At 45.9% G+C, this 12939-nt stretch overlaps 1 pseudogene; it reads right to left on the reverse strand.

Annotated features, from left to right (window-relative positions):
• Positions 1-6339: 6339 nt before the first annotated feature.
• On the reverse strand, positions 6340-9947 carry LOC103002311 (tubulin alpha-1C chain-like; annotated as a pseudogene).
• Positions 9948-12939: the final 2992 nt, after the last annotated feature.

The following is a 12939-nucleotide window of genomic DNA, read 5'->3' on the forward strand; positions in this document are numbered from 1 at the left end:
AAATAAATTTATTAAAAAAAATAAAAATTTGCATCAATACTTTAAATTAGTCCCATTAAAATAATATAGCATCCAATGGAGTTTAAATTCCCTTAACAAGTGTTTATCAAGCTATTAAAATGTGGCAGACATTGGGCCAGGCACCAAACATGTAATAGTAAACAGGATATTCTTGGTCCCTACACTTAACGGAACTTGCCTTCCTTAGAGATGAGCAAGCAGAATCAAGGGTTTAATTTTTAAATGTATATAGGTTTAGGAGATAATAGAAAAGAAATGTAATCTAATTATGAAGGGTCTAAGAACTAATGTTTAGGAATGTGAGCTTTATATAGGACCATTCATTGGTTACATTCTTCTAAAAGCCTTTTTATTATAAAAACATATATTCAGAAAAGTGCACAAAAGATGTGTACAATTCTTAACAATTTATTACATAACCGCTATGCAAATGTTTAAAAAGTAGAACATTATCAGCATTGCTTAAGACGTCCTTATGCCCCCCTCCCCAAACTCATTACTCCTACTTTTGTCATGAACCAAGCATCCATATACATGGGTCTGTTTCTGAGCTATTTGGTTCCATTAGTCTTCTATCCATGTGACAAACTGTGATATCTATCTAACAGAAGAATTCTCCCATCTTGTTTTTCTCCCTGGCTTCTTTGGCTATTCTTAGTCCTTTGCATTTTCATGTAACTTTTAGAATCAGTTTGTTGAATTTCACACACACACAAAAAAACTGTTGGGGTTTTATTGGGATTTTATTAAATTTATACATCAGTTTGGGGAAAGTTGACATATTTACAATATTAGTCAGGAGGAGTCAAACTTCTTTCCTAAAGGACCAGATAATAAATAGTTTAGGTTTTGCCTCTTAGAGGCAAAATTGAGGGTATTATGTACTTATATAACCATTTAAAAAGGTGAAAACCATTCTTAGCTCACTGACTCCTGAATCTCAGTAAATCAGATGCTGTTTTGAATGGATTTAGACTGTGGACTCTGGTTTTATGGCCCCATAAATTTGTTTTCTTTTAATTTTTCTCAGTAATGTTATATAAGGTTTTGGGTGCAGTCTTGCAAATCTGTTATTCCTTCCACTGAATTCTTAATTTTGGTTATTGGATTTTTTTAAATTCCAGAATTAACTTGTTTTTTCACATGTTCAGGTATCTGCTGAAATTCTCAAAACTTGTATATCTCCTTGAACAGAATAAGGAGTTATTTGATAGTCTATGTCTGAAAGCTCCAATGTGTCCATCCTCTTTGGGCCTGCTTCCATTGTCTTTTTACAGGTTTTTTGTTGTTTGATATGCTTGGTTGTGTTTTATTGTATTCAGGATATTTTAGTAGCAAAATTGTTTGTAGAAACAATTCGAAGTTTAGAATGATGATGTTTTCCTCTAGAGAGGGTTTTTGTTTGCTTATGCCAAGGGTTTGGGGAAACTCCCACTTTAGGATCACCTTAATCTAATTTTAAGGACTGGGATAATTGGAAGCTGAGCTGCAATCCCCTTCGAGAGCCTTTTCCTTCCCTACTTCTGGTTCACCCCTATTCCTAGGGGGCAAAGGCCTGAGGGCCACAAACCAAAGTGAGGGGCATTCACCAGGTCTACTCCCCTTTGACAGACTCTGGCCCCTACTTCTGGAAGGCTGTCAAAATCACACATCAGCCTCTGAACTGCCTCCTCCAAGTTTGACAAGTGCTAGAACAGTGGCCTGTAACATTAAGCCCACCTCCCAGGGCCTCCATCTTCTCAATGGTCCTGGTCCAATAATTCTTCAAACTCATGTTAGCTCTCTGATTCCTTTGGATTTTTAAAATATTTTGTCCAGCCTTCCTAGTTGCCCTCAGTGGGATGGTCAGTCCAAATTACCTATCCACCATTACAAGAGCAGAAATCCTCATTAGTTATTTGTTAGAGTTACTGGAGTAGCCTCATTCATACACAGCATGGTAACAATATGTAAAATGTCAGTATGCCATTGTCCATCTTTGATTCTGTGTTAAAAAAGAATTTTGTAGAAACCATTAGGCCTTGGAAAAATCAATTGCTCTCCCTAACAGGAAGGTTTCTATACTCATAGCAGCAAGCACGGGTTACCTCTGTCTACCTATAGCAAATAGCAGTTAACTGATTCACACATCTTTATTGAGAGCCTATTGTATGTGAGGGGAATGAAGAGATGACATTCTCACCTTAGAGCAGAACTAAGTGACTAATTAACTAGTTGACGTATCTCAGACAAACCCTAAAGTTCAGGTTTCAGCTCTCTTCTGCTTTTTCAAATTATATATTCTTCCCAAGGACATGCAAGAGTCTAATTTCGACTGCTTAAATGCCTTTATTTCTTTCAGATAAAACTGAAAAAGCAGAATAACAGCTCGATATTTTTGGCTATTGGGGCAATAATGTTTGGCAATTCTCAAAAAAATATAAATGAACAGTAAGTATATAACTTTTCATTAGAAATAAAATTAACAAATTACACAATGAGATTTTTTCTATCAAGATGGCAAAATATTCTTTTAATGATAATACACAATGTTAGGAAGGGTTCAGAGAAATGCTCTCTTCTGCTGGAGAATAAATTAGCACAGCTGTTTTTGAGGAGTACATGTCAATAGAGCAAAACCTTGAAAATGTGCACGCCCTGCAATTCCACTTTTAATGATGTAGCCAAGGAAATAATTAAGAATGTGTAAACAGATTTAGCTATAAGGTTGCACGTTATATCACGTTGTTTATAAGAAACTGGAGACAATCTAATAGTAGATCGTTTAATAAATTATAGTACAGAAATCCAATAGAATACTAAAAACAATGGCATATATAGATGGATATCTACTGACATGGGAAGTCAGTATTTTGTTAAATGGAAACAGCAAGTTAAAAAAGAGTGTGATCTCATATTTGTTTTAAAAGACCATGCATGTTTATATACAGTACATATAGAAAAACATTGAGAAGGATGTACACCATATAACCATTGGCAATCTTTGGATGGTGGAAATATGAGTGATTAAAAACATTTCTATACCCATTTTTGTATTTATCTGAAATGAATGTGTATTATCTCTGTGTTTAAAAATTGGAAAGAAAAGTCAAAGCCTAATTTAAAAAATGCTTTGCCTAGGTTTTGGCTTGTGATACGAGGGACCATATGCACCAAGAGGCATCTGCTTGGTTTTGCTCCTTATGACCTGAGTGGATAATTCTCGTTTTTGTTCTTGTTTTCCTGCAAATGCCATAATCGTGGACAACAGTTCTCTCATTTTCTACTAGAGCTCATTGAGGCTATGACTGGGGAAGGAAGCTGCCTTTCTAGGGGAGTAGGCTGGTTGCAAAAGGCCCATACTTTAATTGGGGAACACTTAGAGTAAGCTCTGTGGAGAGGAAGGAGGAAGCAACCAGAAAACAGATGCAAAGGAATGGACTGCAGATTGTCTCTATTTAGTCATCACTTCAATTCTAGGTCTACTGAATCTTAGAGGTAGGGATGATGGGTGGATACCTAAAACCTGGTTATATAGATTCCCTCTAAGATGGTGAATCATTTCAGAAGAGAAATGACAGAACAACTGAAAATAATATTGAACATCAAACTGCTGCTAACATCAAACTGTTAGAGCAACCCTACAGCTATAAATAGAGGCATTTGATGGAAAGTTTGTATTCTCGGTTGGTATAGAGATTCCAAATGAACCCAAACTCAGAGAGGACCATGCCCAGTACATTCAGTAAATGATGACACTATCCATTAAAGGAGTCTCTCCTAAGAGCAAATGAAGAGTCACTTGTCCAGATAAGACAAACCTATAAACTCATGTATAATATGGCAAAGGCCTATCCCTTCTATATCCCATACCCTCCATTCTGATTCCAAGAAATGTGTCCAAGGTAATGTGTTTCTGATTAGCAGTTAAATACTGGTTTGTAAATGCTTTACTTTTAAAAAGGATAAATTACTGTAGATAAAGTTAGCCATAAGAAAAAGTCATTCTCAGACACTCGTATGTGTTCTTGAATGAGAGAGGAAAAAGGTGGAGTTTCAACTATCAGCACATGAGCATCACTTCTCATATGTCACTGTGGCTAAAAGGTTGAATACTGCCGTTCTAGAGCAAGAAACAAGGGAGCTCCTGGATAAAAGAGAGCCCAGGCAGAATACCAGGCAGGAGAATCAGTTTGTGAAAGTACCCCAGGGTCCTAAAACTGGGGGGAAAGGGAAATTAAGAAATGTTGTGATGCAAAGCAAACTAAGCAAGAGGCATGCACTCAAGGCTTTGAGGAAGCACGATTAGCTCTCTGCATGTTCAACTGGACATGTTGATATTCATAATTTATATTAGTACAGAGAAGGCAGTTACAGTTATACCAGGTTAAATGCCAGTTCTTGTGAGGTGCAGCTGTTACAGCTGGGTGTGGAGCTGATTCCCTTCCCCTCAGTTACTCATGGGAAACTCCTTCCATGGCCACATAGAAACTGTTCTTGTCATCGAGGCAATGCCAGCCAATTGGTCCGATTTCACAGTCTGAACAGACCAGAAACCTGTTGCCCACATCCTTAGTGAAGCCCATGTTCTGAAAGATGAACATGTCATCACCGGCCAGGGCTCCTAGGGAAGGTCGCCATCAAGATTGCTGCCATCGGCTAGAGTTGGCTTCTTTCTCATGGAAGGGTAGGAAAAGCTGCAGTGGAAGAGAGCATAAAGAATACAAAAACTGAACTGGCCCAGTTATATCATCACCCTCATTCTACTTATACTTTATAACTGCTCCCTAGCAGTTTCTTGGAATGAGAACAAACAAGGAACCCTGTCATTAAATTACAGACTAGGATGCTGGGAGGTTCCTGTGCTGCCTCTGGTCCATGCCCTGATTCTTAAGAGACATGAAAGAGGAACTTTGACTGGTTGCCGTGGTAACTTGGCTTCACTGCTATCCTGACTATGGTTCATAAGGCCCTAGCTGTTCCTAATCTCCCCCTGGCTCATTCTGCCCCAGCCACACTGGCCTTCTTGGCTTCTTCAAACAAGATTAAGTCTGCTCTGCCCTCAGATCTTGGCAAGGCCAGTTCCTTCATGATATTCAGTGCAAATGTGTTTGACATTCAGTGTTTAAAAAAAAAAAACAAAAAACAAGGTCAACTTCGCCTTAATGCTTCCAAGGAAAGCAAGCTTACTAGCAATTCCTGAAGGCAACCTATTCTTCCTTTGAATAGCTGAAGCTTTCCTAACATGGAGCTGAGAAACGAAGTCAGCCTCCCAGATTCCCTACCCCTTTGTTCTGAGCTACAGGACAACTCTTCAACACTAGCAAGCTGCTATTATCTTTATGACCAGGAGTCCCTGCCTCCCCTCCCATTGCGGTCATGTCTGCAGCAGTGTAATGGGGCAGGAAAGCTGTATATTTTCTAAATGCCACAGTTGCCACCTTTAATCTTTCTAGGCTCACCCTGAAACAAAACCTATAAAACTTAAACTAGGCCATATGCCCAGTACCCTCTGGGAATGTGAACTGATGAAAGGGTGGGGCATAAACAAATTACTCAAAAGGAAGAGACAGTATTCATACACCTTCTGACCCCTGTTTTGCCCATTATCTGAATGGCAGGACTTTCTGTGCTTCCAAAAGCACTCCCTTCTGAGCAGGAGCCATATTAAATGGGTATGTCCCTGGCACACATGAACAATGAAATCACTGCCCCCAATCTGACTGGCAAGTGTAGGGAATGCCTATATACCAGGCTAAGAAACATGAAACATACTTTCCTTTCATAAAGGCTAGTTTTCAAATAGAATTGAACCTGGTGTACAGACCAAAGGCCTGGGCTCTAGACAAGTTGAGATCTATTGAGTTAAAGACAACCAGGTTTCCCTGGTGGCGCAGTGCTTGAGAAGCCGCCTGCCAATGCAGAGGACACAGGTTTGAGCCCTGGTCTGGGAAGATCCCACATGCCGCGGAGCAACTAAGCCCGTGCGCCAAAACTATTGAGCCTGCGCTCTAGAGCCCACGAGCCACAACTACTGAAGCCTGAGCGCATTAGAGCCCACGCTCCACAACAAGAGAAGCCACCGCAATGAGAAGCTCACGTACCGCAACGAAGAGTAGCCCCCGCTCACCACAACTAGAGAAAGCCCGCACGCAGCAATGAAGACCCAATGCAGCCAAAAATAATTAATTAATTAAAAAAAAAAGTTAAAGACAGCCTCTAACGCTGTTATTTGCCTGATTCTCCCAATCCCTAGTGCATGTTTTAATGCCTGCAGCTCTAAAGGAATCTCCCCTCTCAGTGGTTACACAGGACACGTGCTAATCCCTCCCTTTATCCCTAACTGGCCTTGAAACACATGGGACACCAGCCCACAAACCAGATGATGCACCTGGTCTTGAGAGTGGCAGTGGTGGCATTCACATCCTTGGGTACCACATCTCCATTGCAGAGCAGGCCATGTATTCGCCATGGTGAGGGTCACACTTGACCCATCTGATTGGAGGGTTTAAGCAGGCATTGGTGATCCCTGACACCAAGAGCTGCTCATGATAGCCCTTCTCATTTGAGACAATGTGTGAACAGGTCACCAACAGAAAGTGGATGCAGAGGTAGGGCACCAGATTGGTCTGGAACTCTGTGAGGTCCACATTGAGGGCACTATCAAAATGCAGACAGGCAACGATGGAGGACAATCTGGTCCATGAGCTGGTTGAGGTTGGTGTAGGTAGGGCACTTGATGTCCAGGTTACAGTGACAGATATCATAGATGGCCTCCTTGTCTACCCTGAAGGCATAGTCCAAGTCCTCCAGGGTGGTATGGGTGGTAAGGATGCAGTTACCAACTGCTTTGGACACTTGAGAGGCTGGGTAGATAGCAAACTCCAACTTGGATTTCTTGCCACAGTCAACGGAAAGCTGCTCCATCAGCAGAGAGGTGAAGTCTGGGCCAGTGTCCTCCTTAAAGCTACGGAAGATCAAGAAACCCTGAAGCCCGGTATACTGGTCTGTCTAGGGTAGGAGATAACACTGTTAAGGATGCAGATGGCATTATCATCTGTCCCCAGCCCTCTTCTCCTGACAGGACTCTTTCCTGTCTACAAAACTATTGTGACCTAACTACAACTGTATTCACTTAAAAAACACAAAACTTTGAAGCATAATTTATACTTAACTGTATACATATTATTATACATACAGTGAATGCCTTGACAAATGTATATACCTATAGAACCATCAAACCAATCAAAATATAGAAATTTCCATCACTCCAGAAAGTTCTCTCATGCTCTGTTGCTTCACCTCTATAGATGTGAGAAGAGAATACCTACAAGGGGCTTGGAGTTCCGGGGAGACAGATGACCTAGAAGGGCAGTGCTGTGTGTGTGAAGTGTCAGGGGTGAGGGGAGGGGAGATGAGGGTCAGGTGGACATTGGATCTGTAGTCAGAGAGCTGAGCCCTCTTAGCTTTGTAGCTCTGCCACCTAGTTGCAGGAGAGTGGGACTGGGGCTGGTGGTGGTGGTATCCAGGCCCAACCTCAGACTGGAACCCAGGAACCTGCAGGTTTAACAAGTACCCTTGGTGATTCTCATGTAGTTGTTCCTTGGACTAGAAAAGCATCAGACTATACCAGACACATGAGTAGTAACAATACAAAAGTTCTTCATTTGCAGTATTACATATATCAAATCATTATGTCCTATACCTGAAACTAATATGTTGTATACAATTATATATATTATATACAATATATATTATATACAATAAATTTTTTTAAAAGCAAAAAATAAAATAAGTAGGCTTTATGTAAATTGACAACTAAAAGAAATTCTCCTTTTTAAGAAAGGTCTAAGCTTAGGGGGTGCCTTGTCATATTTTCACACAGAATCCCATTCCTCAGGTCACCTGCAAGTCCTCAGTCTCTGAGCAGCAGAGAGTATGTCTGGACAATCCCTCTAAAGGGCCAGTGCCAAAGTACTGGCTCCTAGCTGGCCTTGGTCCTGGCTCTCCCGGCCTCAGGCAAGGGATAGGGTAAACTGGAAAAGTGGCTAAAAGCTAAGAGGAGCCTCTCCCAGCTGGAAAGCCCTGCTTAGGAGTCCAAGAACAACAAGCCGAGCTTCTGAGGCAGCTTCCTGCCACCTGCTGGGGCTGGAGATGGATCAAAAATCAAACAAGGTTTGGATCAGACAATCAGGCTTGACAAAGCAAGGAACCAGCAGGGCAGAAGCCAGAGTCCACAGGCTCAGGGCAGAGCAAGTTACTCAGACTTCTAACCCTAGATCCACACCCAGGACACACAGCTCCCCCTAGAGGAAGCAAGTGGACAGACAGGCCAGAGGAACCAGCACCAGCCATAGGCCTGTGGTTCCCCTTGCTTCCACACAAGTCCAGCCTCCCAGGTGCCAAGGGCACTTGGTCTGCTCACCAGTTTTTGGATCCACTCCAGCACCAGATCGAGGATCTCCTTCCCCACAGTGTAGTGGCCTCGGGCAGAGGTGCTGGCAGCATCTTCCTCGCCAGATATCAGCTGCTCAGGGTAGAAGAGCTGCCTATACCTGCCAGTTCTTACCCCATCCTGTGCGGAGGAAAGGTCTCCTCCACACAGGCACTAGGACCTTTGCAGCTGAGCTCCCCCACGTAGAACTGAAGAGCAGGGCCTGAGGGCACACAGCACTCCCGAGGCCCACCTGTAAAGCCCAGTCCTACCTGGGCTGTGAGGGGGAAAGTTCGGGGGTCCCTTTTGCAGTCCCTTCCCTCTCATCATAGCCACTTCATTCTGCTTAGTAAGGAATCAGTGGTGTGTTCAGGGGAATCTCATTTGACTTTTTTTTTTTTTTTTTTTTTTTATAAATTTATTTATTTATTTATTTATTTATTTTTGGCTGTGTTGGGTCTTCGTTTCTGTGCGAGGGCTTTCTCCAGTTGTGGCAAGCGGGGGCCTCTCTTCATCGCGGTGCGCGGGCCTCTCACTGTCGTGGCCTCTCCCGTTGCGGAGCACAGGCTCCAGACGCGCAGGCTCAGTAGTTGTGGCTCACGGGCTTAGTTGCTCCGCGGCATGTGGGACCTTCCCAGACCAGGGCTCGAACCCGTGTCCTCTGCATTGGCAGGCAGACTCCCAACCACTGCGCCACCAGGGAAGCCCCTCATTTGACTTTTGATTGGAATAAGAACACAGACTAATGCAGAAAACCCAGTCCACAGTTCAACATCTATAACAACGTCTTTAGGAAGATGGGGGAGGGGTGACGTTTTCAGGAACAAGAAACTGAGGAAATCCAGACACAGAAAGGAGGAAGCAGAGAACCCCTTGAGAGCCAACAACAGCCAAGTTCACACAGGTCCACATCCTATAAAGGGACCCATTTCAGTTAAACTCAGCACCCAGTTCCTTAGGCAATGTTATCCCTGAGAGCCTGAGGGTAGGGAAAGGGAAGTTTAAAGATTCTGCTTTAATATCCACTCTTTTCTGTAGTCTTCTTTCTAGGTCTGACCCCTGACTCAAACATCTAGTGGTTTCCCAGGCAGAGCTCTTTGACTAATCTCCCTCTCAGCACAGGAAGCCCGCAGGACCTCTCCTGAAGATAGAGTCTAGACAAAAGCAACAGAACTTATTGTTGTTCTTGGCTGGTGATTGCCTGCATTCCAAGAGTTTTTCCCCTAAGCAGAGCTCCCAGCTGATTTGGGGGATGGCAAGAATATGGGCTGGGGGTGGGGAACCCACCAAGTGCCCACTCACCTATGACAGAAGGCTCCAGGTCCACAAAGACAGTCCCAGACACATGCTTGCCAGCCCTGTCTTACTGATGGTGTTGAAAGGAGTCAGTGCAGCTCCCCAGTGCCTTGTTGCTGGGCATAGTGCCACTGGGCTGGATGTCGTGCTCCAGGCAGTAGAGCTCCCAGTAGGCACTACCCATCTGCACCCCAGCCTGACCCACAGGGATAGAGATACACTCATGCTCTAGAGGGAAGCAGAGCTGTGGCACGGTCTGCGGAGGGCCGGGGGCTTTAAAAGACTTCCCTGGGAGCACTCCTTTATCTGTCCTCCCTGGAGCCTGAAGCCTAGCAGTGCATTACCTGGTTCCCTTTATTGGGTTCCCTTTCCAGGCCTTCCCACACTTTAAGGCCCTCATTTTCTCTTCATTTACCCAGGGCTTGAGAACAGAGATGGCTAAGGCCTAGATCTTCTAGAGAAAGTCAATACCAAGCAGCCAAACCCCACTGCCTAGTGCCCTGTCTTGCTGGCTGGGATGATTCTAGAAGGCGCAGAGCCCCCGCATGCCAAGATAGGGCACCCTGGAGCTTCTAGCCCTAGACCCCTAGGAGAACGGGTCTCCAAGGCCGGGACTTGGTGTCCTCCACACCCTGAGGTGGGCAGAAGATGCAGTTCAGGTCTGTGGGTTAATGAAGGCACAGACTCTGGAGTTAGAGCGCTTTGAAAGCTCATCTGCACCCTCCCCTTTTGGGGGGATATGCACCTACTCTGGACACTTGTCCTGGCCCCCTGAGTACAGAGGGGTTAATCCAGATAACTGCTCGAGGGTCACAATGAAAGCAGAAAACTCACCTCACCCGTCCACTCTCCTCATTGAGGTAACTCCTGTGATGGACAGACTCTCCCGGCTTCTGGTCCTTCAACCCAACCCAGTCTAGACCTTCCCAGATGCAGAGGGGGTCTTCTAGAACATCGGCAGCAGTTTCACAGTTCAGTTTAGTTAGGAACTGTCCTCCAAGACAGCCTCAGAGCCTCCACAGGGGTTCAGCCCAGAGGTGGGGATCCCGAGATTCCCGGGAGGCGCCGGGGCCTGTGTACACACCCTGACTTCTCCCTTGTAACTGACGGACTTCGCGTCCTTGGGCACCGCAACAGGGCAGAGGTGTGACAAAGCTCACTGACACCCCTGGTCAGGTACGGAACAAACGTCATGCGCCTTAGACCTCCGGCGAGTTCGGCCACCCAGCCTCAGAACCCGAGCGAACCTGCTGGAGGTTCCCCGCCGTCCCGGTCGCCGCCCCCGAACGGGCGTGGTGTCCGAGGCAGGCAGCTCCGCCCCCCGCCCGCGGCTGGGGAAACGCGCGGACCCGGGTCTCCCGCCACGCAGAGTCCGCCTCCCGACGGGAAGGCGCGGATAGCAGCAGGGCTCCGACGCCCCGTCCGCCCGGCCTTTCCGCACAGCCCACTGTCGCCGCCAAGTCTCCCAACGCCCCCCGCGCTCGGGATGCCGGCGGACCCTCATCGTGGCCTCTCGGAGAGGTGGAAGCTGCGGAGGGCCCCTGGAGTGCGGGCGCGCCACGAGTCCCCAGCCGCACCCCAGCCTGCGGCTTAGAGTCCCCGCCGAGCCGCCGGCCTTGCCCCTTAGCCGGGCTCCAGTTGGGAGGGGGCCACCCCCGCGCGCCTCTCCCGCTGCCAGGCCCCCACCCGCGCCCGCCAGTCTCTCCGCTACTGGGCGGCCGCCTGCGAAATATCTCCGCCTTGGCCGGCCCCTGGGAGGTTTGCAAAGCCCAAGGGAGAGAAAGCCTCAGGGGTTCGAGTCCTCCGGCCAGCTTGACCCTCTTCTCTGGTGGTGTATGCTGGGTCTGAGAAGTTGAAGCTTTCAGGGGATGCCTCATTCTGCTTTTGTCTTCGGTCTTTACCCGGGCAACACCGGGAACCTCGTGGGAAAAGCGCATAAACCTTGGAGGGCGATGCAGACTTGAGGTCCACAACCACCACAGAAAGAGAGATGCTGTGATGAGAACCGGGTGCTGGGAGGTTCGAAGGAGGGACAAAATGCGGCTAGGGTGGGGGAGGGGTGGGCAGACAAGTGTGGGCGAGAGCGTCGCAGGGGCAGGTAATTGAAGTATTACCCTTGACTGGGCGGTGGGGGTGGGCAACTGTTCCTGTTCAGGTGGCTCAGATTTCCAAAAGAGCAAGGTGTCCAGGCTGGCTGAAGCAGATCCAAGAGGCCTTGTGGGGTGGAGATGAAAAAGCATGCTAGGGTCTTGAATGCTAGTCTGAAGCATTTGCACATAATTCCACTGACTCTGGGGAGCCATTGAGGGTCTTTGATCAGAGGAGTGATGTGATCAGAGAAGCATTTTAGGCAGTACATAGATGTTGCTTGTATGTCCCCCATCCCGGGGGTGGTTTCCTATTTTTCCATGCTAAAAGGGCATACACACATTTTCCCTCTCCCCAAGCTGTTTGTCAGCTGTCTAAAATGAGGTTTTACTTCTAAATACTTAACAAATTATTCCATTTCCTAATTTGGGAGGGTTAATTAGTGCTTGGCTTTATAAAATGATTGGGCACACCACAATGATTACCCTTACTATTGGTGCAGCACATTCCAGAGGAACCCAAGCATCTGTCATCTCCTAGTCTCACTTCCTAGTGGAAAGGTGACTGCACCCAGCTTATGCGGGTCAGGCCTGGAGACTTGAATTCTTGCCTTAGAAAACGTGCAGCTGTAAATGACTTTCTGGTGATAGAGCACACGAAGACTTAAAGTTACTGTGTCACTCGCCAGTGCCCCCTGGATTCCTGCAGCTGTTATTCCACAAGACTCTAGCCATGCCATTTGAAAGTATCCTGAAATATTTTTAAACTTAATGCTGAGGTGGCAAAAGTGGTTTAAGTCCAGGGTGCGAGGTTAACTTTCGAACTCTGAAAAGTATTCTTTGGTCTCAACCCTTGGGTTTTGTGAGGCTGCCAGCTCTAAAGTGGATGCCTCTGGTCAAGGGATAAGAGGCGAGTGTGTGCGTGAATATTCAAGTAAGTATCAATACTTTGAAAACCCTCGTATATACAAAGCTAAGACAGGGTTATTCATTGCCTGTCACTGCCCCAAACAAAACTCAAATGTTGTGTCCTACTGAAGGTGGGCATATCAATGATTAAAATGAAGCTACTTGGCCATAAACTCAAAAAGTCAAACTCTCAAGACCATCATCTCTTCCTTG

The sequence above is a fragment of the Balaenoptera acutorostrata genome, chromosome 1 (genome assembly GCF_949987535.1).
Source record: "Balaenoptera acutorostrata chromosome 1, mBalAcu1.1, whole genome shotgun sequence".
Classification (NCBI taxonomy): domain Eukaryota; kingdom Metazoa; phylum Chordata; class Mammalia; order Artiodactyla; family Balaenopteridae; genus Balaenoptera; species Balaenoptera acutorostrata.